This window comes from Equus quagga, chromosome 13 (genome assembly GCF_021613505.1).
Source record: "Equus quagga isolate Etosha38 chromosome 13, UCLA_HA_Equagga_1.0, whole genome shotgun sequence".
Lineage (NCBI taxonomy): Eukaryota > Metazoa > Chordata > Mammalia > Perissodactyla > Equidae > Equus > Equus quagga.
Window position 1 is genome coordinate 50,824,158 of NC_060279.1, and position 10,143 is coordinate 50,834,300.

Below are 10,143 nucleotides of genomic sequence, written 5' to 3' on the forward strand. Positions count from 1 at the left end.
GGACTTTTGGGATTGCTGACTTCAAGCTCTTTGGATAAATACCCAGTAGTGGGATGGCTGGATCGTATGGTAGTTCTATTTTTAATTTTTTGAGGAATCTCCGTACTGTTTTCCATAGTGGCTGCACCAGTTTGCATTCCCACCAGCAGTGTATGAGGGTTCCTTTTTCTCCACAACCTCTCCAACATTTGTTACTATTAGTTTTAGATATTTTTGACATTCTAATGGGTGTAAGGTGATATCTTAGTGTAGTTTTGATTTGCATTTCCCTGATGATCAGCGATGATGAACATCTTTTCATGTGCCTGTTGGCCATCAGTATATCTTCTTTGGAGAAATGTCTGTTCATGTCTCCAGCCCATTTTTTGATTGGGTTGTTTGATTTTTTGTTGTTGAGTTGTGAGAGTTCTTTATATATTATGGATATTAAGCCTTTGTCAGATATACGACTTGCAAATATTTTTTCCCAGTTAGTGTGTTGTTTTTTTGTTTCAATCCTGTTTTCATTTGCCTTGAAGAAGCTCTTTAGTCTGATGAAGTCCCCTTTGTTTATTCTTTCTATTGTTTCCCTTCTCTGAGAAGGCATGGTGTCTGAAAAGATCCTTTTAATACTGATGTCAAAGAGTGTACTGCCTAGGGGCTGGCCCCGTGGCCGAGTGGTTAAGTTCGCGCACTCCGCTGCAGGCGGCGCAGTGTTTCGTTAGTTCGAATCCTGGGCGCGGACATGGCACTGCTCATCAGACCACGCTGAGGCAGCGTCCCACATGCCACAACTAGAAGAACCCGCAACGAAGAATACACAACTATGTACCGGGGGGCTTTGGGGAGAAAAAGGAAAAAATAAAATCTTTAAAAAAAAAAAAAAAGAGTGTACTGCCTACGTTTTCTTCCAGAAGCCTTATGGTTTCAGGTCTCACCTTTAGGTCTTTGATCCATTTTGAGTTTATTTTGGTGAATGGTGAAAAAGAATCGTCAATTTTCATTATTTTCCATATGGCTTTCCAGTTTTCCCAGCACCATTTGTTGAAAAGACTTTCTTTTCTCCATTGTATGCCCTCAGCTCCTTTGTCAAAGATAAGCTGTCCATAGATGTGTGGTTTTATTTCTGGGCTTTCAATTCTGTTCCATTGATCTGTGCACCTGTTTTTGTACCAGTACCATGCTGTTTTGATTACTGTAGCTTTGTAGTATGTTTTGAAGTCAGGGATTATGATGCCTCCTGTTTTGTTCTTTTTTCTCAGGATTGCTTTAGAAATTCGGGGTCTTTTGTTGCCCCATATGAATTTTAGGATTCTTTGTTCTATTTCTGTAAAGAATGTCATTGGGATTCTGATTGGGATGGCATTGAATCTGTGGATTGCTTTAGGTAGAACGGACATTTTAACAATGTTTATTCTTCCAATCCATGTACATGGAATGTCTTTCCATCTCCTTATGTCATCATCCAATTCTCTCAGAAAGGCCTTGTAATTTTCATTATATAGGTCCTTCACTTCCTTAGTTAAATTTACCCCAAGGTATTTTATTCTTTTTGTTGCGATTGTGAATGGTATTGTGTTCTTGAGTTCTTTTTTTGTTAGTTCGTTATTGGAGTATAGAAATGCTACTGATTTATGCAAATTGATTTTGTACCCTGCAACTTTGCTGTAGTTGTTGATTACTTCTAAGAGTTTTCCAATGGATTCTTTGGGGTTTTCTATATATAAGATCACATCGTCTGCAAACAGCGAGAGTTTCACTTCTTCCATCCCTATTTGGATTCCTTTTATTCCTTTTTCTTGCCTGATTGCTCTGGCCAGGACCTCCAGTACTATGTTAAATAAGAGTGGTGATAGAGGGCATCCTTGTCTCGTTCCTGTTTTCAGGGGGATGGCGTTCAGTTTTTGCCCATTGGTATGACGTTGGCTATGGGTTTGTCATATCTGGCCTTTATTATGATGAGGTAGTGTCCTTCTATGCCCATTTTGTTCAGAGTTTTTATCATAAATGGCTGTTGGATCTTGTCAAATGCCTTCTCTGCATCTATTGAGATGATCATGTGGTTTTTATTCCTCAGTTTGTTGATGTGGTGTATCACGTTGATTGATTTGCAGATGTTGAACCGTCCCTGTGTCCCTGGTGTGAATCCCACCTGATCATGATGTATGATCCCTTTGATGAATTGCTGAATTCTGGTTGCCAAAATTTTGTTTACAATTTTTGCATCTATGTTCATCAGTGATATTGGCCTGTAGTTCTCTTTTTTCGTGGTGTCCTTGTCAGGTTTTGGTATCAGCGTGATGTTGGCCTCATAGAATGTGTTAGGAAGTGTTCCATCTTCCCTAATTTTTTGGAATAGCTTGAAAAGGATAGGTATTAAATCCTCTCCGAAAGTTTGGTAGAATTCCCCAGGGAAGCCATCTGGTCCTGGGGTTTTATTCTTTGGGATGTTTTTGATTGCTGTTTCAATCTCTTTCCTTGTGATTGGTCTGTTCAAATTGTCTGCCTCTTCTTGAGTGAGCTTTGGGAGATTGTAGGGGTCCAAGAATTTATCCATTTCCTCGCGGTTATCCATTCTGTTGGCATATAGTTTTTCGTAGTATTCTCTTATAATCCGTTGTATTTCTGCAGAGTCTGTTGTTATTTCTCCTCGCTCATTTCTGATTTTGTTTATTTGAGCTTTCTCCCTTTTTTCTTTGTAAGTCTGGCTAGGGGTTTGTCAATTTTATTTATCTTCTCAAAAAACCAGCTCTTTGTCTCATTGATCCTTTCTACTGCCTTTTTCATTTCAATAGTATTTATTTCTGCTCTGATTTTTATTATTTCTCTCCTTCTGCTGACTTTGGGGAAACTGCTTAATTTCTCTGCACCTTCTTCCTCTGTAGAAAAGAGTAATAATACTACCTAACTTGGAGACTTGCTGTGAGGATTAAATGAGCTAATAATACATGTAGAAGAGCTTAGAAGAATGTTTTCATATGGTAAGTGCCGAAGAAGTGTTAATTATTTTGTTCTGTGTAGAGTAACAGGTGGAAAAAGGACTTGAAACCATTTGACAGCAAAATCTATGTTCAGAATGACTGTCCCACCTCCTTCCTTCAGGATTGTGGGGGCCACTTGTGGTTACACAAATGTTTTCTCCCTACATACCCCGAAGAATTGACAGCAAACAGATATTTGCGCACCACGTACATAGCAGCATTATTCACGATAGCCAACAGATAGAAGCAACCCAAGTGTTAATCCATTTTTGTTTGTTTGTTTATCCATTCATCAACAGGTGAATGGATAAACAAAATGTGGTCTATACATACAGTGGAATACTATCCAGCCTTGAAAAGGAGGGAAATTCTGACACAGGCTACAACGTGGATGAACCCTGAGAACATTATGCTAAGTGAAATAAACCAGTCACAAAAAAGCAAATACTGTGTGGTTCCACTCGTATGAGGCTCCTAGAGCGGTTCAATTCATGGAAACAGAAAGTAGAATGGTAGTTGCCAGGGGCTGGGGAGAGGGGAAAATGGAGCATTTGTGTTCAATGGAGACAGAATTTCACTTTTCTGAGATAAAAAGAGTTCTGTGGATGGATGATGATGATGGTTTCGCAACAATGTGGCTATACTTATATAGCATTGAACTATACACTTAAAAATGGTTATGGTAGTAAATTTTTTATTGCGTGTGTTTTACCACGGTAAAAAAAATTGAAAAACAAATGTTGCCCCCTTCTGCCCCAGGAAAGAGGTGACAGGACTGTTTCCCTTTGTTGCTAATCTGGGGCCCATGGTGGCCCCAGTCCGTAGCTCATCTCTCGCTCCTGCCCTGCCCTTGTGGTGTGGTGACCAACAGCAGTGGGCCACGGACCGCAGCAGCGTGACAGGGCCAGACAGAGCCAGTGGTGGTTCAGGCAGCCAGGAGGTCTTTAAGACTGATAAATTTTGAAGTGTGAGGGAAAAGGCTTATTTTTTTTTATTGTGTGTGTCGCTGGGGAAAAAAAAAATGTTTTGTGTTTTTGCCGCTGCCCCATTGGTTTGTGGGCCTGTGTGTTCCTGTAGAGGCCTGACTCACTTCTCCTTCGTCACAGAGCTCCCAGCAATGTCCTGGCCACATTCTCATTAAGGTCCCAACGGTGAGCAAAACCTCAGTGTCGGATGGAACACACTGTGATGACCTGTGGATAGAGGTTTTTTTTTCTTTTCCAGTCGACTTGCTAATGTCTGCTGGGGTTCTTTTAGCTAAAGTCTTGAGATCTTCTTCTGGGCCAGGAGGTGGGGAGACAATGCAGAAATTGCTTCCTCTGGAATAGCCTTCATTGGAATTCTGCGAAAGTGAAGGCCATTTGGAACTTAGAGAGAGAGGTAAGCAGTGGGCGAACCTGCAAATTGAGTTTTTTCCCCCTCTCTCTTGGCTTAATTTTTCTCCCTGTCTTTCCGGGGTTCCTTGTCCCATTTCTCTCTGCCAAGCTGTTTCCATTTTCTACTTAAAAACCCAGTTCAAACTTGTAGCCCTACGGGAACTGATTATTTCTGATTAAACCCTTGTCTTCGCCCGGACTCCCCCGAAAGCGGAATGTAAGGCCAAGGCTGATGTGCAGGTAGTTTGTTTGAGGCAATCCGGGGGGACAGGCACACAGGACAGAGCAGGGGGGCCTGGAGGAGGGCAGGGGAAACAAGGAGGCCAGGGGAGCCAATGCAGGGGACGTTAGGAAATGCTTCCCAGTACTGTCCACCCAGGGGATGAAAAGGGAAACTTTTTTCTATCAGTTTCCACCCTTCTTGGTCAAGGGGGGCCCCTGGTATTTTGGGGGTATACATGCCCGGTGAACAGTGAGTGGGTTCCCACAGGCCTGAGAAGCCCCTCAGTGTCAGAGAAGCCCCAGGACAGGAAGCAAGAGGAAGATGGCGCAGTTTTGAGCTTGCAAGGGGCTATCTGCCTGTAACTGCCAGAAGCTGGTCGAGGCCCACATGGACCTGACCTCCACAGCAGTGGCTGGAGTTAGAGGGGCCAAGAAGTGCCCCATAGCGGCCTTTAGAGGCTCAAAGCTCTGCAGAACACACAGGAATGTGACTCAGTGTGCAACTCGTCCTAAAGCATAGGAAATCCAACAACAGCCTGAGTTCAAACGCCTGCTTCAGGGGTTCTGAAGCAGCATCTGTCGAACGCCTTCATTCTGTTCTCTGGTTTTGGGTGCTCCTGCTCTGCTTGTACCCTAAACACAGGCTCAGTCTGCCCGCGGGTACCACCAATAGGCCAGACCACGGCCAAGACCACAGCCACCACTGACAGCACGCACCTCACAGATGCGCCATGAGGGTTAGATTAGATCATGTTTGCTGCCCAAGCAGGCTCATTGGCCTTTTCAGTTACAGCCATGTGCTGCATAACGACGTGTCTGCCAGCGAAGGGCGGCATGGACGACGGTGGTCCCATAAGACTTGTACCGTATGGCCTGGCTGTGTATTGGGCTATACCATGTAGGTTCGTGTAAGAGCACTCTATGATGTTTGCACAGTGACAAAAATGCCTACGGATGCATCTCTCAGAATGTATTCCCATGGTTAAGCAACATGTGACTGTATGTTGTTATTGTCTTTGTTTTGGAATCCTGGATATCAGTAAGAATTGAGAGAAAGCGTTAAAAAAAACCCTCTTATTTGAGGGGGTAGTTCCCAGGCTAGTTGACATGTCTATATTATTATTATTATTATATTAATACATATATTTCATTGGATTCGCCACGTGTTTCCTGGTCACCAGTGTGGGCTCGGCAGTCAGGACGCAGTGGAAGGCAGGAGAAGCACGCTGTGGGAGAGGCTGTTGGTATCCCATCCTCGTCCCCACTGTCTGCCCCAGAGGTCCCCTGCAGCGGGTGTGGACAATGGCTTCCTACTTTGAGCACCTGCCTCTCCTGCCGGAGGGCTCCTTCTGGCTGAGGGAGCGTGCTCAGTCTGGGTGGGTGTTAACATCGCCAGGAACAGCGGGCCGATGAGAGAGAGGATTGGGTGGAGAAATGCTCCAGCTGCCTTGCCCCTTGGAGGGCAGATGAGATGTGCTCTGCACCTTCTCTCCGAAGGTCCCGGGCAAGACTGAGCACACGGTAGCAACTCACCCCTCACCCATTTTTTCCGGGCTCTCCTCTCTGTTTGTCGCACTTCCCACTCCTTCACTAAGCTTCCTGGGGTCTTGGCATCTACCCAGGATACTTAAAAAAATTTTTTTAAATTTCCTTCTGATTAGAGAATTAATTCTTGCTTATTGTAAACAATTCTGACATCGCAAAAATGCAAAGCCTAGGAAATGATAGTTCTTTTAGCCTCAGATTCCCGTCCCTTCAGCTCTAACTATTCCTAACAGTTTGGTGAACATTTTGTCATATTTTTTCCACGCTTTAAAGAAGATGATAATTTTCATTATAAAAAAATGGAACCGTATTATTATATATATAATAGTTCAGTAGCTTTTTCCCATTTAATATATATTTCCCCACAGCATTCCCCTAGCTCCACCCTGTTCTTTTGAGTAGCTGTTCCATGTATTAGTAGGAGAATATACGATACTTTATACGACTAAGACCCTACTGACAAACTCTTGGGTTACAGCTAGTATTTTGCTGCTATAAACAATGTGCAGGACGTCTGTTTATGAACATTCTTTGCACCCTGATGCTGGCATTCTTATGGGATAAGTTCTTAGAATCGGAATTGCTGGCTCAAAGAGAACCCACATTTAAAACACTAAGAGACATTGTCCAGTCGTGCTCCAAAATAATCAGACTGATATATGCTCATGAGATTTTATGTCACTGGCTCGGAGGTTGGTGTGGTCTTAGGGCTGTCATGAGCCAGAGAAAGGAGCACACGGGAGCAGGCTCGGCCACCCCAAATACATACCCTCCACCCTTTCTTTACTACCAGCACCCAGACTCCAGCCCTCCTACAGCTCCCTTAGGAGCTTCTTCTCTTTCCTCTTTCTGGAGGACCCTGGAGAGAGTGGAATGGAGCATCTCCATGTCTGAAGGGCCCAGGGGTGCTAGAAATACTTTTGTGTTCCTGGTCTAGATGGTTCTGGCCAATCAGGAAGGAAAACGGTGTCTGGAGGCAGGGAGACCTGGAGCGGATCCCACCTCTGCCACATCTGGAGAGTCTAACTTCAGGTCAGTCACCTACCTCTGGAGATTGGCTTTTTTCGCCTGAAAAATGGAGGTCAGAATACTTGCTTTATGCAGTTGTGATACTAGTTAGGTTAATGCTTAACCTACCTTCTCTCGTAAGGTGCCCCCATCTCAGTGGCTAACACAATAGAAGTTTATTTCTTGCTCAAGTGATGTCCTAAATGTTTCTGATGGTGGGTAGCTCTTCTTCAAGCAGTGGGTCAAGCTTCTTCCATCTTTGGTTCTTTAACAGCCAGCTCCAAGGTCCCCATACTTGTGTGTATCAAGTGGAGGAGGAGAAATGAGCCTGAGGATCGCCCGTGTAGGGGCGTCTAGGCCCGGCCTAGAAGGGGCTCACAACGGTTCTGCCCACATTCCAAGAGCTAGAACTCAGCCAAATGGTGTGACAGCTGCAAAAATGCCCCTTTCAGGGCTCCTGGTGTTGGGAGCATAGAGGATGGCAGCCCCAGCTGCTGTCCTGGTGGCTTTGCCACCGCATGCACGTGGAGGGAGGCCGTGCTTCTCCATGGCTGCTCCCGGCCCACGACTAAGCATGGCGGAGGGCTTTAACCAGACAGTCCTCCAATGGGCAACTCCAGCTTGATGACTTCTTGTTGGCCTGGCAGAAACGTCATTGGAAGTGTGATGCAATCTGAGACTTTTCCTCCTCAGTCGTCCTTTCTCCCTACTTTATTTCTGCAAGGGTCAGACCCTCATGTGGCCTGAAGGATCTCCCTGCTTTCTTCTTCTCCCTCCCCCAGTAAAACCCTTGCATGTCCAGTCCCATCTTGGTGTCTGCTTCTTAGCCAGCCTGAACTAACGCACATGCCTACACTTAACTGCAAGGAATTCTGGGAAATGTAGTTTATGTGTCCAGGAAGAAAAGGAAGTGGGTCTGGTGAACAGTGAGCCCGTCTCTGGCACAGACATTATGAAGATTAAGATAATATGTAAAGTACTTAGCTCTGTCCCTGACACACAGCAATGCAATAAGTGGCTGTTCTGCCATTTGAAACAAGGTATTGAGTCCCTGCAAGCATGCAGTGTCTCTCCTTCTTGTCACCACATGTGGCTTGGCCCAGCAGGGGGTCTGACGCTTGGTGGGTTTCTCCAAATCAGAGTAGGGAAAGTCACAGGCACATGTCCCGAGATGGGGGTGTTAGCCTGAGAGACGTCACCTCTGGAAACATCTCCTTGGCAGCAGTCCCAGCTTGCCCTCCAGAGTCACTCTCCTTGCTTGCCCCTCCACTGAAAGCAGGGTACCATGAGGTCACATGACCAGCTGAGCCCACGCTGGCCCTGGGGAGAAGCCCACACATCCCACAAGGAGCCTCTTCACCCATCCCCCGCGTCTCCCTCCAAGCCTGCTTCCAAGGACCGCCACTGCTTTAAGAGTTCCATAAATGCTGATAATTGCTGCATTAAACTTCAGTTTATTATTTTCTCTGGGTGCAGGTATGCGGATGATATGAGGCCTCGCTGCATTTACATACAAATTGAAGATTTTTATTAATCAGTTGAGTACCAGGGATCCAACGGTAACAGTCCATCAGGCCCTTAAATACATTTGGTGACATTTTTACCATGCATTAGCATGATAGGGCAAGGCGAATATAATGTACCAATGATTGCTTTTCCATTGAAAGCACAAACGGTTTCATTTTTCCTGTCATCTCAAATAAGTGTTAAAGAGGGTTTGGAGGCTGTTGTGTCCACGCCGTATGCTCGGGACTTACAAACACTGATGAGCGCATTAAATAACCATTAGCGTCTCGGCCTGGACCGCAGGACCGTCCCTCCTCTTCAGAATTTATTCTTTGATTTAAAGTGAAGGCAATCTGTGGTTGCTTTCATAAAGTCCTGCGGCCCCTCCATTCTCCCTCCAACAAAATGCATTACAACAGTAATTTTATGACTGTTAAAATAACTGTCGTTAACAAGCACTTAATTAAAACGTACAATAAATAGCCGACTGCAGCCTTATCTGCTCTCCGGAGCGGCCTCGGCCCGAGACGGCAATGCCCAGGCCTGCTGTTGCCCAGCTTGTTTGCAGATTAATTGCTTTTCGAGCTGGCAGGAGCTGCCTCTTCAGCAGCCAGATCGTAAATGACCAGATAGGGACTTTATCAATCAGGCGAGCGTGTCTGTGACCGCTGGTGGATGGGCAGGGAGGCTGGGGAGCGGGTGGAGGGCGAGCCTTGGGTGGGTGCTCTAACTGACTCGGGGCGGAGTGGGCGGCAGCGGAGGTGGCAGACTCTGGGTGATGGAGGAAACCTGGGTGATGAAGTCCTCAGTGGACCGGCCTGCTCCAGCATGCATTGGGACAGCTCTGGCCTAGTAACAGTTTTGATAAGAGTAATAATAGCCAGCATTTACCATGTACCGGTACATTATTTTTATCAACTTATTTAATTCTCACAACTCTGTAAGGTTGCTATCATTAGGATTCTCATTTGTGGATGAGGAAACTGAGGCTCAGAGAGGTTAAGTGACTCGTCTAAAGTCACACAGTTCTTAAGTGGCTCAGCTGGAATTCAAACCCAGGCAGGATTGCTCCCTGGGAGGGGCGCTTCCCCACTGTGCTGTGCTGTCTCCTGAGATGGGAATTTATCGTGTGTCTGTCAGGTGCCTGGAGCTGTGCTAAACTCCTTACATTGATTGCTTCCTGTGAGTGATCATTCCCGTCATAAATACATATTTATGAAGTGCCTCCTATGTGTCAGGCCTGTGCTAGATGCTAGAGGTACAATGGTGAACCCAAGGGATCCGGTCTCTGCCCATATATAACTCACAGGTCATGGGGAAGGCAGCTGTTGACAGGTGATGGGCCCACAGAGCAGACTTCTTTAAAAAGACATGCGAGTGTGTGTGTGTGTGTGTGTGTGTGTGTGTGTGTGTATACACGTATATATGAGTGAAATCAAGGAAAGCTTCCAGGAGGAGGTGACTTTTAAGCTGAGGCTGAAATGGAGCAGGGAGCAGCCGGGTGAAGGGCAGGAGAAGAAGTGTTC